Here is a 20347-nt window from a genome sequence, read left to right as displayed (position 1 = left end):
GTGCTAAAATTCCAAATTCATGAAGATAAATATAGTAACACTGGATTTAAGAAACACATAATAACAAACAATTGCCATGGCATAAATGGTGGCTGGCTTGTAACCTTCAGAGTGAAATCATCTTTAAACAAACCCTGCTGGGTACAGCTATTGTAGGAAATAATGTTTTATTTAGTGTCAAATTTTAAAGGTATTTCTTGTTGTTGTTGTGCTGGAGATTAACCTAACCCAGGGCCTCATACATGCTTGGCACTTAGTGCCAGTTTTAAGCAGTTTTTATAACAAAATATGGCAGTGTAATCTTTGAATTGATAAGGACAATAACGGCAGTATTTTCCTGAAAAACTTTGAGTTTCTCAGTTCTATCCAATATTTGTTCAATTTCAACTTGTTTCACTTTAGCATTTTCCTGACGGCTTTTCAGTGCTCTTTGGTGGTATCATAATGCCTCCATCGCACACTGGTGACAACTGCCCTCTTTTTGTGAAGATATTTACATAGTTTACTTCATTCAGCAAAGCCAAATAATACCTACAGAAAACAGATATAATATCCAGACATATAGCATTTTTTATTACACTGGCAAAAGGTACCATCTGGCCCACACATTCTGAGATGTTATCCCATTCCAAACCCGAGGCTTTCTTAACCACTTCAGTGGAGGTAAAATGGCATATGGCAAAGGCAGCCAGCATTGTGTACTGGAATTCTAATAAGTCGACAGCTAGAATACAGAGATCTAAAAGCTGAGCTATTTGAATGAATGTATCTGAGAATATTGAAGTAGTAGAACTTTAGGAACATTTTTTAAGGGCATCAAATTGAAGAAAGAAATTTCTCCATGAGATGACTGTTACAGGACAAAGTTCCCATTTTAAAGCCTTTAGTATCATGAGTTCTGTCCTTAAAATATCCACTTCACTGCAAGCACCATCAGTGACATAAGCAAACTCTTGGAGTTTTGGAGCATAGATTTCTTCAAGTTTAGAAGCAATGAATAATGAGCTAATTCCAATGAGTTGAAGCACATTTTTATTTATATCCTTTTGTGTCAACATAAATCTATCAAAAGAGTCCTGTGCAAAATAAAATGTTTCTCTGTGAAGCGTGCATACTTCATAGACCTCTAAAAGCCAGTCTAAGAGGTTTGACCTCATCTGGGGTCCCAAATCAGAAAGCAGAACTTCAAAATGTTTGTATGCACATATGTGTTCTCTTTTGTTAACACATTTAGCCAGACCTCCTTTGAATATCCCCAGCTTAAATCTGGCAGAGGGGAAGGATTAATAAAAAGATTTTTAAATCTATAATTTGTAAATCTGGAGAAGTCATTGTTCCTAGTTCTTTGTGGGGTGTCTCAATGATAATGCAAGGACTGATTCCCCCAGACAATACAGGTGACCAACAATTCCTAATCTCATACTGATGTTTCTTGGTGACCTCCTCTTTTCTCTTCTTGATACCCTGTGCTGTTTTTCTCTTCTTGACCTGGATTATCTATGCTTCTTAGGGGGAGTCTGACTGGCTGGGCTGGGCAGGCTGCTGCTGCTTAGCTTGTAAACGGCTACTGCGTCTTGACATTCTCCTCGTTCAGGTGTGTGAAACCTCGCCAGTCCCCGTACTACTTGTCTCCGCAATGTAAATTTTGATAACAAGAAGTCATTGGCCTTCTTAAATCTAGATTATTGACGCATGTTGCTATATTGGCAACAGAGTGGCTAAATGGATTACATTGGCCAGCAAGTACAACCTCAGGTAACTTAATCAAACCCTTTTGAGCTTGTCTGCAGTATATAAAACAAGAATGTCCACCCATCCTTCCTCCTGTTTCTGGTGTTGACCAGGTTAAATGCTGCATTTAGAATGATTAGCACATTCTTGCTCACTGGCTTTGCTTCTATTCTGCCCTTCTTCTCTAGTACTGATTTACTCAGCAGTAACTATGAAGGATTTATCATGTGTTATGTAATGTTTCAAATTCTTAGGGCCAATGAATACTAGTACCTGGGCTCCAAAGAGTGTTCTCATAGACTGCTACCTACTTCAGCAAATCCCACAGTCCCTGAAGATTTTGTGATTCACTGATTATGAGGAAGAGATGGTCTAGGTCAACACTTAGCATTGAAGCTGAGTGATTCCAAGCCATACTTCACTCTCCCCATCTTCAGTGGTTTTTCTGTGGGTCAGGGATTCAGTATCCATCTTGTCAAACCACTGAGTAGCTTAATTGTGCAGTGTTAAACACAGGAAAGCAGACTGCTACATTTAGAGAGCTTTAGGCCTCCCCTAATGACAGTGGCTGTTCTATAAAGCATGGTGCTTAACCATTGCTCTCAATGGAACCCCAAAGGGAGAGGAACCATATAATGCATTGGAAAATTTGTCCTTCCAAGGGTCAAATCATAAATACTTTTAGAATTCTCAGGCTATACAGCATCTGTAATAACATTGCAGCCCAAAGTAGTTGTAAGTGTACATGAATCAATGAACAAACTTGCATTCCAATGAGGTTTAGCAAGCTGGTCTCAGTGTGTCCACTTCTGGCACTTGTCTACCTCCTTCTTTGGGGGAAGGAGGAAGGAGATGGAAGATTCAATGAATTCAGCTGCTGTACTACTAATGATTAAGCCAGTCCTTGACACAGACATTCCAACCCCAGAACCAGGTAGAAGATAAAAGTTCCTAATTTGAAAGACTCCCTGAGAAAGTCCAGGGTTAAATTAAATGAGCTCTGAAGACCCTGTAATAATATATATATATATATATATATGAAGAAAAGACAAAAGTAGAAATCAGAACATAAGCTCTATTGAGTATGTCCTCTATTCTAGCTACCAAGTGAAAGTTCAAGCACATTAGGAGACTCCACATACTATGTTATCCATAAATACAGGACATTGGTTTTTACTGACTTGGCTAGAGGATGATTTTTTTTCTCATGTCACTGACTGAAGCCATCCATCATCAGGCCATCCTAGCTGGACCATGCAGCACCATCCCCACTGCAATACTGTCAGCTGTTCTTGAAATAGAATGTCCCAAGCAAGCCACTTGCCATCATTTCTGACTTGTGGCACATAAAGTAGTAGTTCCACCAAGCAGGTGACTTCCTGTTGTCCAATATCAGCAGCGCAGGCTGAGCACAGCTTGTTTAGACGGTTTAGATTTTTACAGAATAGAACGAAAATGCCTCATCATGTTCCTTTTAGGCAGAACAAGAAGAGAGAGACACGCTGAATGAAAAGGCCCCACAGTCCTGATTGCTGAAGCCAAAATAACCCAAAGGCGACTTACAGCAACTGTCATTACAAATAAAGGAATCTGGCTTTGGTAGAGAAAGAAGCTTAAAGCAGAGGTGAACTAAAGGCATTTTTACACTTCATGCATTTTTATTTTCCTACATGTAGCACTCATGGAAAAAAATGTCTTCTCTAAATAAGAGCAGCCCTATGCGTCTCCTTTAACTAACAGCACCTCTACCTGTGTGCTGAACCAAGGTCACAGCATTTGAAAGGACAGTGAGGTATCTAGATTTGAAAACACACTGTTTTCATCCAGTCCACTCTCTGGGTTTTATAGTCACTGGTCACAGACTAATTAAGGCTCTTCCTATTCTCCAGCAAGATTATTCCAAAAGTATGGTAGAACACAGAGGCTACAGTTATTATGACTATGTAAAAACCCAGCTCGACACTCATACCCTTGGGCGAGTTTCTTATGCTGCCTAAATGGGCACACTAAGACTTATAGCTGCAAACAAACTCCAGATGTATGTGCCACTATGCATTTGGATTTATGTGGGTACTGAGGACTTGAACTCAGGTTGTTAGGCTTTACAGGTAAGTGGCTTAAGTAGCGAGCCATCTCTTCAGCCTCAAATATTTAATATTTTAATCCATACAATGCTAATTTTTCTTTTTGGTTAATTAATTTAAAAAAACCCACTAAAGACAAATTTACATTCTCTTTCAGGGTCTCAGGATGTTAGAAGGGTTAGCAATGTCAATAAAATGGCTTAGACAAGGGATGACTATTTGATTAAAAACTTCCATGAAAAAAATTGCTGTATAACTTTGGGTCCCTAAAGCACAAGCACGGTAAGCCAGGCAGTGATTGCCCACTAACAAAGACAAATACAAATGACATAGTTGTTTACATGGTATAATTTTAACTCAGCCTTAGAGCTCTCTGCAGCCAATTTCAGTAACTGATCCCCTCTAAGTCTAGATTAAGGGCCTGGAGGCAAAAAAGAGGAAAAAAGGAAGGTATTTGCTGTGATGGTAAGAGATCAATAAGTGCTAAGAGCCACTAAAACACACAAGGAGAGCCCCTGAGTAGACATAAGAAAATGTAGATTTCTACTTCAGTACAGTCTATTGCTCTGGTTTAAAGTATATTGGAGGAGTTAATATTGGCAAGCAAGAAATCCTAATTGTGGTTTCATTTCATTATTTTTCTATGATTTTAACACAAAATTTATTTGCTAAATGGTTTATTTTCCCCATAAAGGTCAAATCAAATTAAGATAAAGCTTAGAAATGCTTTGCTGCAATATTGCACATTTAATTGTGTCATTTCTACTGAAAGCTTGGAATATGAGCATGCATTTAATTCTGTAAATTACTGAACCTAAGTGCTTTTATCACGCAGCCAAAGACCACATGATGCAAGTTTTCATTGGAGACAGATGTAGCTGTTTGCAGCTCTACCTATCTCTGTACAGTGCCTCCCTTATGCAGGCTCTAATGGCTGGCTAGTTCATTTATGTTTGGCTCAGGCCATGACCCAAGGGATTGCTGGGTTAAAAATGTTATTCTCTACTCATGGTGATGATATGTTGGGAAACACATCATTTTTGCTGCCACCCCTTGGGGTCAAGGATAATGGCGGCACCTTCAGTCCTCCAAGAAATGAAGTAATTAGGTTCTCAACCTTTCCCCCTTCATGGAGCCAGAATTTATCTTGAGTGGCTCAAAGCTGCTCATTTTATGAACAGTGGACGTGTCCATTGTCATCCAGGCCAATTACAACTTAACCATATGTCTATCTTGCAGAGTTCTTGGGTTGACTGATCTGTTCTTTGCAGTTGTTGTGAATCATTTTCTCTGTGTCCGGGAAGTATCACAAGAGTCTAGGGCAACAGGAAGCTGGAAGTCTTCATATTACAAAATGCCAAGGAGAAAGCAATGCTGGCCCACGCCTCCACTGGTCAGCAACATAAAGCGGAACTCACCATAAGCAGGTAGAGCTAGGACTTGCCTCCATAGCGGAGATGGTGGAAAGAAAAGGCAGGTGGACTGAGGTTTGCTTATTTTGTGTGTGCATGTGTGCATGTGTGCATGCATTCATGTTCATATGTGAATGGGTGTTGATGCAAGTGGAGGCAAGAAATGGTTGTCAATGTTGGGTGTCTTCTTCAGTTGCTTTCCACCCTATTTTTGAGACAAGGTCCCTCATGGAAGCCAGGACTCACCAATTCAGCTTGACTAGCTGGCTGACAAATAACAGGGATTTTTCTCTCTGCGTCTTTCCAGTGCTGGGCTTAAAGGTGCATTCAGATACACTCTCCTTTTACATGAGTGCTTGGGATCCAAACTCAGGTCTCCATGTTTACATAGCAAGCATTTTATCCACTGAGATATCTCCCCAACTCCCTGTACTGAGGTTTTAAAATGTAATTACGACCAGAAGCAAGGTTCACTTTATGTTCTCTTTAGAACACAACTATTGTGTGAGATGTTTCTCTCCCATATTTTTCTCTTTTAGACAGTTTTTGTGAAGTGAGTCACAGAAAGTACCTACTGCCCACCTTATTCAAAGGATCTGTTCTTTATTATTTTTTTTTATTTTGACATAGATTGCACAGTTGTTTGGGGGATGGGTGAATTGAATACACATATTAATAACATAATAAAATTTTTGTCCACCAATCTGATTTTATCTTCTGGATCATCTCCCATGAGAGGTGATGAAATTCGGAACTGAGAAGAGCCATTGACGTTGATTGAAGAACTTGGTGGATGCAGCTCGGGCCAGCCTGTCATTTACATTCATGCCTGAAAGAGGGCACATTGATTTAATTTGTGGATGACAGGAGTCTGGAAAGGATAGAAAAGGCATTGACTGATAGAATTAGGTTCTGAGAAGATCTTGACAGGCTGTAGCTATGAGACCAATCTAACAAGATGGATTGCAACAGTCATAAGTAGAAGATCTTTCTGGCACTTGGATAATTCTCCTTTCTACTGGATATGTATTAATATAGCAACAAAATACCTGCACTGCCACATTCACTGTGCCTCACTCACCATATCCAAAATATAGAATCAGTCAAAATATCCATGAGCAAGTGGATATTGAAGAAAATATGAGACATAGATTCTAGAATATTATTTGGCCACAAAAATGAAATACTGAGGACATTATATTATGTGAAATTATCAAGGTATAGAAATACTGTACATTTTTACTCATATAGAAACTAAGAAAGCTGATTTCATAGAAGTAGAGATCAGGAAGTGTTGTAGGAATAGGAATTGTAAAAGGTTGGATGACAGGTATGCAGTTATTAGGAGGTATAAATTCTACTGTCTATAGCTCACTGTAGCAACGCAGAAGAGTACAGTATAACTCACAGTAGTTTATTATCTTTGCTACAAAGAACTAGGAGTTCAAATTTTTTCAATACAAAAAGTCATAAATATTTAAAGAGATGAACATGCAAATTTACCTGATTTGATCATTACACATTCTATAGATGTATCAAATTATCACACTTATAAGTACATACAGTTATTATATCAATTAAAGAAAAGAGCTAGGATTCATGCAGGTACATGCATGCAGTGTACCTGTGGGGGAGATTGATTATGGTTTAACAGGTGTGTGGAAGATTTCAGGATTTTATCTAAAAGCTAAATCAGAGAGTATGATAAGGGTGCCTAAATCTAGGGAGCTCTTAGGTTGCAGAAATAAGTTAAAATAGCAACCAGTTACCATGGCAATGGTTGGGTTATGGCAATAGGAAGATGGGATAAGAAGGAGGAAGTCAAGAATGAACTTTCAGGAACAGTTTCTGCCTCACTTAACATGGTATGCCTCCCAGCATCTTCTTGAAATGCAAGAAAATTCTGAAACATTTGATTTCTTGAAAACCTTATTTATACCATCATATGTAATTGCTAGATATTAGGATGAAAACACTATCCTTTTGAATGTGGAAGCTATTATAATTGTTATTCCCCCCTACACACTGCATAATTGCTATTGAGAAATCCAGTTACCTTCTTATTCTTGATCTTCTGTACGAAGTATTTGCTTTTCTCTCTCTGCAAGTTTCTTCTTTGCTTGCTTTAAGTTCTTAAAACACACTGACATGTGTAATTGATAGTATTAGGTTTCTTTAAATTTGTTCTGATGACCCATTTTTTTACTCTCAAAAATTTTATCATCTGGGCATGGTAGCACATGCCTTTAAACCCAGAACTCGGAAAGCTGAGGTAGGGGGATTGCTGTATATTTGAGGCCACTCTAAGACTAATTCCAGGTCAGCCTGGGCTGGAGTAAGATCCTAACTCAAAAAATATTCTTGAATTATTTATTTCTCTATTTATTTTGGTAGGGTCTCACTCTGGCCCAAGCTGACCTGGAATTAACTATGTAGCCTCAGAGCAGCCTCAAACTCACAGTGATCCTCCTACCTCTGCCTCCAAAGTGCTGGAATTAAAGGCATGCACCACCATGCCTGGCTTGATTTTTTTTTCTTTTGATAATTTCTTTCCTTCCATTTTTCTTTCAAGAGTTACTGTTGTTATGTTAGTATTACTATTACTTTTTGTCCTCTGCTATTTGCCAGGAATTGTTCTAACCTTTAAAAAATATTAACCATTTTAATCTTCATTGCAAACCAATTTCTTATTTTCTTTAACTTTCTGCTTTAATATGAGAGGAGATTCCAAACCTTTTGAATTTTTCATTTCTATACATTGCTTTCTAAAAACCTCTCTTTTTTCTCTTTTTCTCTCTCTTATTCTCTTTCTCCTTTTCTCTCCCATTGCAACAGTCCCATTGCTCTTTCATAGATGTAATGTCCTTTATCTGAGGGTGGATTTTTTTCTTTTTTCCCCACTTAGTCTGTCTCATCTTAGTTGCTTTTGTACTCTTCCTTCCATATTAGAGAATTTTCAAAAATATTTGATAATCTTAACAATTTAAATCATATTTAAATTGGTGCATTGAGAAGATAGCTCACAGCTCTCTGCATTTGACCTTAGCACTGGTCTTCTTAGTAGGATGATACTGTACAGCTATTTCATTTGAGGAATAGGATTTTTCTTTAGAAAATTATATTCCCCAGAGTGTACACTTTTAGTTACTCGACTACTTAGAACACTCTGACTTCCAGCATTATCAGAACCTAACAGAGAAGCATGGCCATCTAATAAGTAAGTTGAATTATCTTATGTTCTATATATGCCTTTGCCTTCAACTGTTTAGCATTCCTGGATCTCATAGAGACCCTCTGATTTTTCCCACTGCAGAGAATAAACTTCAATATAGGGCTATAAACACTAATTAGAATTTGTTAAAATTCACAATTTTCATTCATTGACTTTATATGAGCCATAGTCAGATTAAAAAAAATATATTATATATCTACTTGAGAGAGAGAGGGAAAGACAGAGAGGGGGGAGGAAGGAGAATGGGTGAACTAGGGCCTCCTGCCACTACAAATGAACTCCAGATGTATGCCCCCCTTGTGCATCTGGCTTGTGTGGGACCTAGAAATTGAACCTGGGTCTTTTGGCCTTTCAGGAAAGTGTCTTAACTGCTAAGCCATCTCTCCAGCCCCAGAAATTTTAGTATGTATTTGTTTTTGCTCATGTACAGGCTTTATAGAATTGGGAATAGCAAGAACATGATCCTCCTCTGAGCTCAGTGAAATGGTGGCATGGTCATCCAGAGTTTGCCAAGGCTTCCAGTGGCAAAAGTGCAGTGCAAGCTGTTGAAACACTGTGGTCAGGCCAGTGCCTGCAGCGAGCAGCCGTATCTGTGTGGCTCCTTTAGTACATCTATGGATGCTGTAGGGCAGTCTGACTGGCTGCTTAACTGATAGTCCTTTCTTCAAGGAATCCCTAAAAGGGTCTGACAGTTGTCATTAGGGAGTTAAATCACTCCAGCATCTTAGCCTACTTAAAGGGGAAATAATTATGAAAAAGAATACTTTCAACAATGACTTACTATGAACATTAGTAGTGATCTAACAGCATTTAATGTTGCTCTAATGCTTAACTCCTACCTCATCACTCCAGGGAGAAATGGGTCCCTCTAATCTGTCTCAGAGGTCTGTGAGTAAAGCAGAAAGATCCAGGGTAGGGAAGCAGTGAAGAGGATTCAGTATCTGAAAACTAAGTAAGAAAAAAAATGCTTAAAATTTATTTCATTTCTGAGATTCTATAGTTTTCTCACTCTCGTTTTTCAAATCTGGTCACTCTTGAGGAAAAAGTTAATTAACAGAATATGCAAATTAAAGAGAAGCTATGATACTAATTAACATTTTCATATCGACAGCTAGTCCATTTCTGAACATGTGTAAATCAAGACATCAGCGTCTTCGCAGCTGACAGAACTTCACACTGGAAAATTGCAATTATGTTGCTATCAAAACAGAAGTGAGTAGTGTAGAAATGACAGCGTCTGCAGCCTCCTCAGCTACCCACATCCTTCTCACAAGCCAACAGAGAGAGCCTCATTGTGGTCCCTTCTATAATGGACAGACATGGGAGTGTTATTAGGAGCAGAGCTGTCCACTTCAGCACCAGAAGGCAGATTCCTCACTAACTTTCCCTGATCCTTCCAGTCACAGGAACCAACACCTATAGCTTCTCAAAGGGCAACAGGTTGAATGTTGTTGTGCTTTGCTGGTTAGCAGTCTTTGGGACATGTTTAATGGGTCTCCCCAAAGGCAAAGTAATTGGGTGGTTTGTGGGTTCCCAAAAACCTAGTTGAGTCAGTAAAGGAAATGCTATGTCACCCAAAGGAGTTTCTATGCAGCAGCAAATCCCATCTTTCCAAATATGCTTGCCGTACCCTTAGCTAACTGCACTGGTTGTGTGGTATCATACTGTTTTTCTGTCCCTTTATTATATAGAGGGGCAGAAAATTGACAATTCTGGAGAATCAGGGTAGAGCCAGAGACTCAGAAATGCCCAAATTCCCCATTATGGCATGTATTGTGTAGGGCTTGATATAATTGCTTGTTAAACACCTCCTACATCCACTTTCCAGCTTGCACGGAATATTTTTGCTCTCATGTTTTTACTTAAATGGGACACAACTCTTCGTTAAAATAAGCAATATAATTAGATGAAGAGACTTTCAATTAATTTCTATTTCTTTTTGATTCAACAGAGCAATCTATTAGTTATTTATGCTATTTAAGAAGATGGGGCAGTAGTTCGGTGGAAGAGCCTAGCCTGCACAAACACCTGTGTTTGGACCCCTCCCACACAAATGTTGTGCTATCCATCATATTGTTACCACATTATGTAAAAAAGTAAAATAAGCAATCAAAATTAACTTAGTTATAAAAAAAAATCCAGGGTCCTTGTCAACTTACAACTCAACTGGCTCAAGAGACTTTAACATGGGGCTAGGTGTGGTGGTGCACGCCGCTAATCCCAGCACTCAGGAGGCAGAGGTAGGAGGATCAGCATGAGTTAGAGTCCACCTTGAGACTACATAGTTAATTCCAGGTCAGCCTGGACCAGATGAGACCCTACCTCGAAAACAACAAGCAAACACAAAAAGACTTTAACATGGGAATTAGCTCTGTATGTGTGAATCGGGATGGGGGAATCATCAAGGGAAGCTGGGGCATCTGCAGACCAATGGCATTGGGAAACCATTTCCATACCTAAGACTGGACAGCCAGGGGAGCTGAACCCTGGAAGAAATTCCCCTATCGGCTCTTCACAGGCAGAGTGTAGAGCCATAGAAACACAGGCCATAGCAGGTGGGGAAGAACTGAACACCTTATCCTGACCTTCTGGGTGAGGCTGGCGGCAGCTGGTGCCGCGCAAGGTCTCACTGATGAATGAAGACCTCCTCACATGCTGTTAGGTATGACTGACTTGCTTCAGTCAGATTCCAGCTCGCCCTCTGGCCAGAGTCAGCAAGGCAGTGCACAGTGCTGGAAGAACAATGTACTTCATGGCACTCAACTACAGGGGCACACAGGAAGGAGCAGGCAGAGCTGAGAGGGGAGAGAATGCACCTCGTGGGCAAGGAGGGGTAATAAAGAATAAGTCTCATTATTTTACAAGGTCATGACAATAATTTCTAGTCTTAGGGCTCTTATAGGACCCCTTTGTTCAAGTTCTTTATCAAGGACCCATTTTTGATAAAGGAAAAAAATAAGTTGGTAAATGGTCATGCACATACAAAAGCAAAATTGATATTCTGACTATTCTCAATGTCGTGTGTGTGTGTCTTTGTTTGTTTTTCTTTTTTTCTTTTCTTTTTTTTGAGGTAGAGTCTTGCTCTAGCTCAGGCTGACCTGGAATTCATTACAAAGCCTTAGGGTGGCCTCAAACTCACAGTAATCCTCCTACCTTGACCTCCCAAGTGCTGGCATTAAAGGCGTGAGCCACCATGCCGGGCTTCAATGTCATATTTTATCAAGTGATATTATTCGAACTTGTTCCCTGGGAAAAAGAAAGGAAGGGGGTGTCTCTTCTGCTTCTTCCCAAAGCTCCTTTTGTCCATTGTGAGCCATTTTTCAGGCCCTTTCCTGAGATTTCATGAGTCCAGACAACAGGATTCAATTCTACAGACAGAAAAGCTCCAAAAGGGGAAGGGAATTTTACTGAGAACAGTTAGCTAACGGTCATACAAGTGTTTTCCCGTTCCTTGGTGAACTGGACCCGGGGAGCCTTTCCAAAACTGAATGGGTGTGGTGCATTAAGTGGTCAAATCAATGTTAAGTGTTTCATTGTAGAATACCCAGAGCCTATGGTTCTTAACATGCCATCGATTAGTACTTCTAACTCAAACGGAAGGCTGTTAAAGCAGCACGCTTTTGCATACAATTGGCTTCAGTGCGGAAAACGTTGCAGTACAATTTAGTGTCCTCAGCCGTGGTGACAACAGCCAAGAAGAACGGAGTTGGAACCTGCTGCTCCAGACCTTCTCTGTGTGGGGCCCTCCTGGGTGCACTGCAGGCAGGCACTCACCTACGGGGATGAGACTGGCCTGCGGGTTACTGTTGTAGCACTGTGGGAAGGGAGAGCATGGGCTTAATGGGGACAAAGTGTGGGGCACTTGGCCTCCGGAACTCATCGTCTTAGCAAGGTCAAAGGCCTGCAGGAGCCGACAAGAGCTGATATATTTGTAAGAAAATATTTAGGAAAAGGTATTTTTGAAAAACATAAATATAAGGACATTGCTAAAGGTCATCCAGGCAGTACAAAGCTTCTGAGGGGATCGTAGTTTTCTTCTTCTAACCCAAGTAAAATAGACAGTCATCCATTTTGTCTTTGACTCATTTGTAAAGAAAAGAGAGGTTGGGGAGAATGCGCGGGGGGGGGGGGGGGGGTGTAGGGGCGGGCGGAGGGGGGCGCTCCTTGCAGGTGCTGGGGATTAAGGAATGGGCAACATTGTGGCTTCTAGCGCAGTGAGAAAAATGTTTATAAATCTCTGTGGAGGGGGAATACGGGGAAAAAAGATATAGAGTCTAGGAGATGCTGGGGTTTTCAAAAGAAAAATGCTGTGTGTGTTTGTGACGATAAGAGTATTTATTAAGGCTTTATAGCTGTCTTCAGTCTGCTTAAGGATACTATGTAACTGCTCTAGAATAAACTGAGGCCTATGGCTCTTTAGGCAGGAACCAAGCCTCACTCTTTGTCATGTCAGCATGCAAACTGGCGCCAGGCCTGGGTGGGCACTAGGGAGGTGATTTTCTGATTCAGAGAATGGCCCGTAATTCCCAATGATCATAGCTCCTGTACCCATTCCTCAGTGACCACGTGGCTGGAGTTATTTGAAAATACTGGGTAGGTGCCCTGTTGGATCTGGACATATCAGAAGAGAAATTCCTGATTGGTACATCAAGCTCTGGCTGAGATGAACCTTGATGTGATACTGGTTGCAGCTTGAGTTTTGGAATCAGTGCCCTATGCCTATTGCAGCTGCTAAATTCTGCTGAGAGGTGTCAGGGAGGAGCAAAGGTGTGTTGGACTAATGGAACTGTTAATAGATTTTGTTCCTTTTTTTGAGCCCATCAAACTATGCTATTAGGTATAGAACACTATTTAGAAATTGTTAAAATACATAATTTTGGCCCATTGATTTTATATTAGCCATACCCATAATTTGTATTATGTATTTGTTTTGTTCATGTGTGGGTCTTTTAGACCTTGTAGTAAAGAACAAAGTGTTATGCCTGCGCTTGCTGGGATGTGAAGGGCTGTGAAATGCAGTTCTGGCTTGGGCAGATAAGCCAGTCAATTTAAGTTATATTAAATGAATTCACTTTTTTAATAGAGCTTTAATTTCAGCCTAGCTGGAAATGGACAGGAATGAGAGGGTGAAATTTAAAGTCCTTAACAATTTCTTTTTAGGACATGATTCTCCAGATTTGAGTTAGGAAGCAGCATATGATGCTCTATTATAGCAAGTACTTCAGGGGCTAAAAGAGAATCTCAGGCGTTTACATCAAGCCCTGGCTTTCGTTCCCAAATCAGGTCTTACCTATTTCATCTTAAATATAGTTCCTTCACATTTTTTCCAATTTAAAAGGTTACTATTTATTTTTTTATTTTTCTTTCTTTTTTATTCTTTCTCTTTTTTAAATTTAATTTTTTATTAGTTATGTACATAACTGATGGCTAACCCCACAATGCATGACCCATATTCCTTCACATTTTTACAAATCCTTTATTTAAAACATATTTTTGAGGACTGGGGAGATGGCATAGCAGCTAGAGGCCCTTGCTTACAAGGCAGCAAGCCTGAGTTCAATTCTCCAGCACTATGTAAAGCTGGATGCAAAGTGACATATGCATCTATAATTCTAATGCACCTATGTCAGTGGGTGGTGGAGTTTGCAAGCCAGCTAGACTAGTACATGCAGCAGCGAGACCATGAGAGTCCTGTCTCAAAAGAAGGAGAGCACAAACTACCCTAGGTTGTCCTCAGACCTTCACATGCACACCATGTGAAGGCGCATGTATACACATACACACACACACACACACACACACACACACACATTTTATAAAAATAAAATACATTATAAAATACTTTTAATTAATATATAATCTATAACCATAAAATGCACAAATAATAAGATTATATACATACATTTAATACTTTTTCTTGGATAATTGCAACAGGTCTTGCTATGTAGCCCATGTTGAGCTCCAACGTGTACCATGTATCTCACAGTAGCTTTGAACTTAACTATTCCTCCCGCTATTGCCTAGCATGCTGGGATGATAGTTTTATCCCACCACACCCAGACAGAAAGATTTTTAAATCAAATATGGTTCTCATGTATTCATGAAATGAAATGAAAAAAAAATGCAAGAAGCAACTTGGTTTGCATTGCTTGATCTCTAATTCATCCTCTGTGTTGGATAGACGTGCTTCTGCTCCAGGAGACTAGCCAGCATGAACTCTATAAAAAGGATTCTTGCCCTTTGAATTCTGTTAGTTCAGCCAATGGGGAGCACCAGAAAAAAATGAAGTAATGGTGGAAGTGTACAGATGAGCATTATTTTCGAAGTTCCTTCTTTCCCAGGGCCCTTCACTCTGTCAGCGGCCAATGTTCCTGCCAGTCACCCCTCCATGCAATTCCCCTCCAAGAGGTTCCTCTAAAACCCACTTTTTAAAACCTTGCCACTTGCAGCAAGGGTGGGAACTGCTCCCCACTGTACTGGCCAGGGCCACTTATTATCTTTTGCTAATTGACCTAAACTCTGTCCACAAGTTAATAACCACTCCTTTATTAAACTCCCCTCAACTCCCTCGTTTATAAGCTCTGTCTGGTCCCTACTGGAGCCTTGGATGATATATTAATGGAATTCTTAGTACATCCTCACCACTTAGTACATCTCCTGGACCAGTTTTCAACTCAAGGTTATCAAAGTCAATGTTTTTCATCATAATATAACCTTCAATTCTAGGCCACTAAGAACATTAGTGGTGTTATATTTCCGTTTTTAAAATAGAAACAATATTTAAGTAACATGTAAGAACACAGTCATAAGGAAAATTATAAAATAGCAAGAATTTAAAATACCCATATATCAGTAATAAGTTAAAACCATCCTAATTGATATGAATCACTCATCCAACACTGAAAGCCATAATGCTATATCTCTTAAGTATGGGATGGGCATCATTATTGAGTCTAGAATTTTCTCACAAGTTTCTGACTTTGTAAGCATCATATCAAAGTAGTTGCCTGGCCAGTGGCAATTGTAAAATACTTCCTAACTTCATTCTGAAAATAAGTAAAATACTATTACTATAATAACTACAAAATGGTGAATTCTATACATATGCTATGCTAACCTTTAATGCCAATGGCAATCCCCTGAGATAGATATTATCCTTGTGCTTTGCTTAAGATCACATGGACATTGCATTTAAATCACACATATAGAGCACAAACCTAGACAGCGCCACAGATGGGACTCAAATCAAGTTTAATGATAAACCTGTGGTCTGAAACACATATTTCACAGCTCTTCAATCACCTAGAGATGGCGAGAAAGCAAGTTATATTCAATGCATTCCTACTGATCTGACTGACCTGTTGGCTTCTTGCCTGAATCTCCCAATAACTCCTACTTCAATTCTAGGTCTTCGGTTTCAGTGGCTTTGTCACCTGCTCATCAATCAAGTCCTCTATGAGGGTAAAAGCTGATTAGTCATCATCATGGGTTGCTTCCATCATGTGGCACCTATCTGCTATCCCTCCAGACAAAGGGATCTCTAGGCTGCTGCTCTCAAGTATGCTCATCCAATCTCCAACTCTGATGAAGCAAAGCCTCCTTTCAAGCAGCCATGTACGTAAGAATATGGAAAGAAAGAGAGAGCGAGGCTCAGCGCTTCAGTGAGCAGCAGCAGCTGCTGCCTTGCGCCACATGCAGAAGGATGCACTGTGGGAGTCAGCACAGGCTCTAAGGTGGCGGTCAGCACCGCTGAACAGAATGAAGCCTTCGTCCCTCCGCCAAGGATCCCCGAGCATCACACTTCAAAATGGTTCTAGTCCCAGTCCATCCTAGTTGGCCTTGACAGTTCCTTTGCTATCTAAGTTGGGTTCATGGACTTGCAGTAGCAGGAATTCCCAGAAATGTATCAAAATGCGCATCCCTGGGCCCTTCCCAGCCTTGCTGCAGCAGAAACACTGTGATGGAGCATAAGGCTTGAACTAAACAATGTTTCTTACGTGCAGTAAAGTGAACGAAGTATACTCACAAAAGACTGAAAATTTGAGGATAGGTGGTGACATCAGTGTAAACATTGGATTTAATTATTACACTAAACCACATATTAATTGCTAATTAAATGCTACAAGTGTAAAGTCCATAATTTCCTCTTCCCTGACTCTAGAGTTTAGAGATAATTATTTTTTAAAAAAACTTTATGTCTTATTTTAATTATTTACTGAGACAGAGAGAGACAGGCAGATAAAGAGAAAGGAGAGGCATGCCAGAGCCTCCAGCCACTGCAAACGAACTCCAGACACATGTACCACCTTGTACATCTGCCTTACGTAGGTCCTGGGGAATTGAACCAGGGTTCCTTGGCTTTGCAGGCAAGTACCTTAACCACTGAGCAATCTCTACAGCCCCACAGATAACTATTTAGCAATGTGACAGAAATCTATTTACACTGATCTGTGTTTATCCACACATATGTACACAAACATATATATTGCTATACTTTTTGCCTTTTATTTTTTGTTTTACAAAAATATGATTCTTTCTTCCCCAGCTCCCATCTCTCTTTCTCTGCTTCACAATCTGCCTTTTCTACTTAATGTATTATGGACATGCCCCTAGGTCAGTAAATTCAGTTATAAGGGCTGGAGAGATACCTAAGTAGCTAAGGTGCTTGCCTGCAAAGCCAAAGGACCAAGGTTCAATTCCTTAGGACCCACGTAAGCCAGATATACTAGGTGGTGCATGTATCAGGAGTTTGTTTGCAGTGGCTAGAGGCCCTGACATGCCCAGTCTCTCTCATTATTGGTCTCTCTTTCTTTCTCTCCCTCAAATATATAAAGAAAAAGAAAAAAATGCAAGATATTCTGAAAAATGAATTCATCTTTTGTCTAATCATTTTCTATTGCTAGATAATATATGTTCACATTTCTATAAAGACTAAGTTAGAGGACTCCCACTGTGAAAATAACATCTGGCCTTGAATCAGAATCACAGACTAAATTTAAAGCTGAAAAGGCAAATAGATGAGAGTACACCTATATATAGAGAAGGACTTGAGGATAGCCTGAGATACTCAAGCTAGGCATGTGTATCTTCAAAACATTCAATAAACCTTTTTCAATTGGTTTTTAAGGGCCAGGTACTGTGCTAGTCACTGGGGATGCAAGGGTAGATAAGACAGGTAATGTCTTGAACCTCAAAGAATTGTCTTCCAAGGGGTGGCATATACAATCTTCAAATACTTGCCCCTAGCCACCTTCCACAAAGTAGGACTCATCTCTTAAAAGTTCCACAGGTGGGCTGGAGAGACGGCTTAGCGGTTAAGTGCTTGCCTGTGAAGCCTAAGAATCACGGTTCAAGACTCGAGTCCTTAGGACCCATGTTAGCCAGATGCACAAAGGGGTGCATGCACCTGGAGTTCATCTGTAGCAGCTGGAGCCCTGGCACGCCTCTCTCTCTCTTTCTCTATCTGCCTTTCTCTCTGTGTCTGTTGCTCTCAAATAACTAAATAAAAATAAACAAAGAAAAAAAAGTTTCACAGGCTTTCAAGACTGCATCATCAGCTAAGGAATAAGTGTTCAAAATATAGAGCCTGTGGAGGACCTTTCAGATTTCAATGTTAACATATACAAAATACAGTATTCATAATAAAAGAGATTTGGCTATGTACATTGCAGGTATTCTTTTTATTAAATTTAATACTATCTTTTTAAACATATATAGTATAGATGTACCATAATTAATTATCTTTAATTAGTGGACATGTAACTTATTTTCAACTTTTTCTATCTATAGTTTATGGAGATGGAGACATATCAAATGTATAGATACAAATCATTCTAAGGGATAGGTTTATTACAATGGAATTAATGCCCCAAAGGAATGCATTTAAGCCAGGAATATTCAATTTATTCTTTTAATTTGTGTCTTACTTAGAGGAATGACTTCCTTACACCGATGCTGAACCAAAATTTTCTGTATTTTCTATTATAGATTAGTTTTTATTAAACATTGTTCATTTTTAAATTAAAGATCATCAAGCTTCCTCTCTTTGTGGCTACTCTTACAGGAAGACAGCTACACCTATTTGTGTACGCATTTTGAATGTTGCTTTTGCAGTGAAATAACAGACTTGAATAACCACCAAAAATCACATGGTCCCAGCACCTGCAAATGTTTATCAACTGGTCCTTTCTAAAAAATTTTTGCCAACTAATGCCTATCTCATTGCTTGTTTATTTTTATTAATTAGGAACTTAACTCTGTCCTCCTAATCGACATAGAAGCATTCAATGCCTGGTTCATCTTTTCTCTACTGACATAGAGTTAGTCACATAAAAATTTCTTGCATGTTCTGTGATATAATGTTTGCTTTGAGCTCTATTCTGCACCACTGATTAATTGTTCTGTGCTGCTGCCCCAAAAGGCACCACCATTTTCTGTTGTCTAAATTAATTTTCCATCAGCTATGGGTCAAGCGAACAAGTACCAGCAATCCGTTGTGAATGCAGGCAAGCCCCACTAAGGGCTCAGAGCAGTGGCTTGAATACCTCCTCTGCCTTCCATCATCACCCTCACCCTCACCCTCACCCTCACCCTCACCCTCACCAGCCCTGCCAGATCACCTTCTCTTGAGCTGCCATTAGCCTTAGCAGAGCAGAAGAGTTAGGGTGGTTGCCCTGACAACAGCCTCTGGAGTGGATGTTTGAGGTCAGAGAGTTCCTTAGCATTCATCTCCCCTCCCAGCTACCCCCACCCGTCAGTCACTCCCTGCTTCTGTGTGCTCCAACCGCTCACACTCAACAGCCAAAAGCCCCCCCCCCCCCCGCAAACAGACAGACTCCTCCTGCCTCACTTTATCTTTCTCTGCTCATCTTGACCAAGCCTGCTCTCAGCTGGATTTCCCTGGGAAAAGGATTCATAAACTACGTCATACCTATCTATTAATACACTCAGCCATGAAGAGTAAACTGCCTCACACATCCAACCCCAGGTGTGCATTATCTGCATGTTCACACCGCCATATTGTGCTGGATTGTGGAACAACTTAATGAAGACTGGAGAGAAGGGATTTCCCACCTGAACATCACTCTCCATTCCATTCATGCTAGTTCATTGCTCCCAGTCAAGAATTAGTCCTATAGGGCACTAGGCTTTAAGTCAGAAGAAACAGATTTCAGTCCCTGCTCTTGGGAAGACACTTAACTTTGCTGGTCTGGGCTTCCCCATCTCCTAAGTAAACAGATTAGATTGATGTTTCACTTTGCAAGGTAATTGAAAAAGCCAATGACAAAAATCTCAGTGTTGTTGAAAATAGAAATTTGGTCAAAATTCTGTGGCAAGAGGAATTTGTAGCTGGAGAAGGGTTATGGAAAGAACTCATTGTCCTTGGGTCTCACACTCAAGTCCTTCATAGTTCAAGGAGGTCCTCCTGAGACTGGTGAGCTGCAGGGCAGAGCTGGGCTCTGCGGTTAGTTGACACTGGTCTGTGGCAATGCCCTGTATACCCAGCAGTTGATACGTGCTTTCGCTTTGTGTTGTCCTTGAATATGTAAGTGGGATAATTCACTAAAATACCTCCTGAAGAATTTTTACTCTCAGGAATTTTGCTTCACTGCAGCCTGTTCCTCTACTGGCTTTTAATGGCTCTGGGGGAAGGTGCCTGAGTACTACCTGGATCCAGGAGGGTAGGGACAAAAGGAGAGTTGACAGAGCGGCATCACATAGGAGGGGTTGAGGCACTTTTTCCAGAGGAGAACAAAATAAAGATGAGGTCGGACTATAGATGCTGCTGCTTTAGGGGGTAGATATTGAGTCTGTGGAGGGAGACAAGAAAGGAAAGGAAAAATATAAAATATCCAAAAAGAAAATCGAGCCCTTCTCAAATCCCAGTG

The 20347-nt window shown here is 40.2% G+C and overlaps 1 pseudogene; it reads right to left on the bottom strand.

Annotated features, from left to right (window-relative positions):
- Positions 1 to 398: 398 nt before the first annotated feature.
- Positions 399 to 2202, bottom strand: LOC101604038 (annotated as a pseudogene).
- Between the last annotated feature and the right edge of the window lie 18145 nt (positions 2203 to 20347).

Source organism: Jaculus jaculus, chromosome 16 (assembly GCF_020740685.1).
Source record: "Jaculus jaculus isolate mJacJac1 chromosome 16, mJacJac1.mat.Y.cur, whole genome shotgun sequence".
NCBI classification, from domain to species: Eukaryota; Metazoa; Chordata; class Mammalia; order Rodentia; family Dipodidae; genus Jaculus; species Jaculus jaculus.
This window is presented reverse-complemented; position numbering and strand designations above follow the sequence as displayed.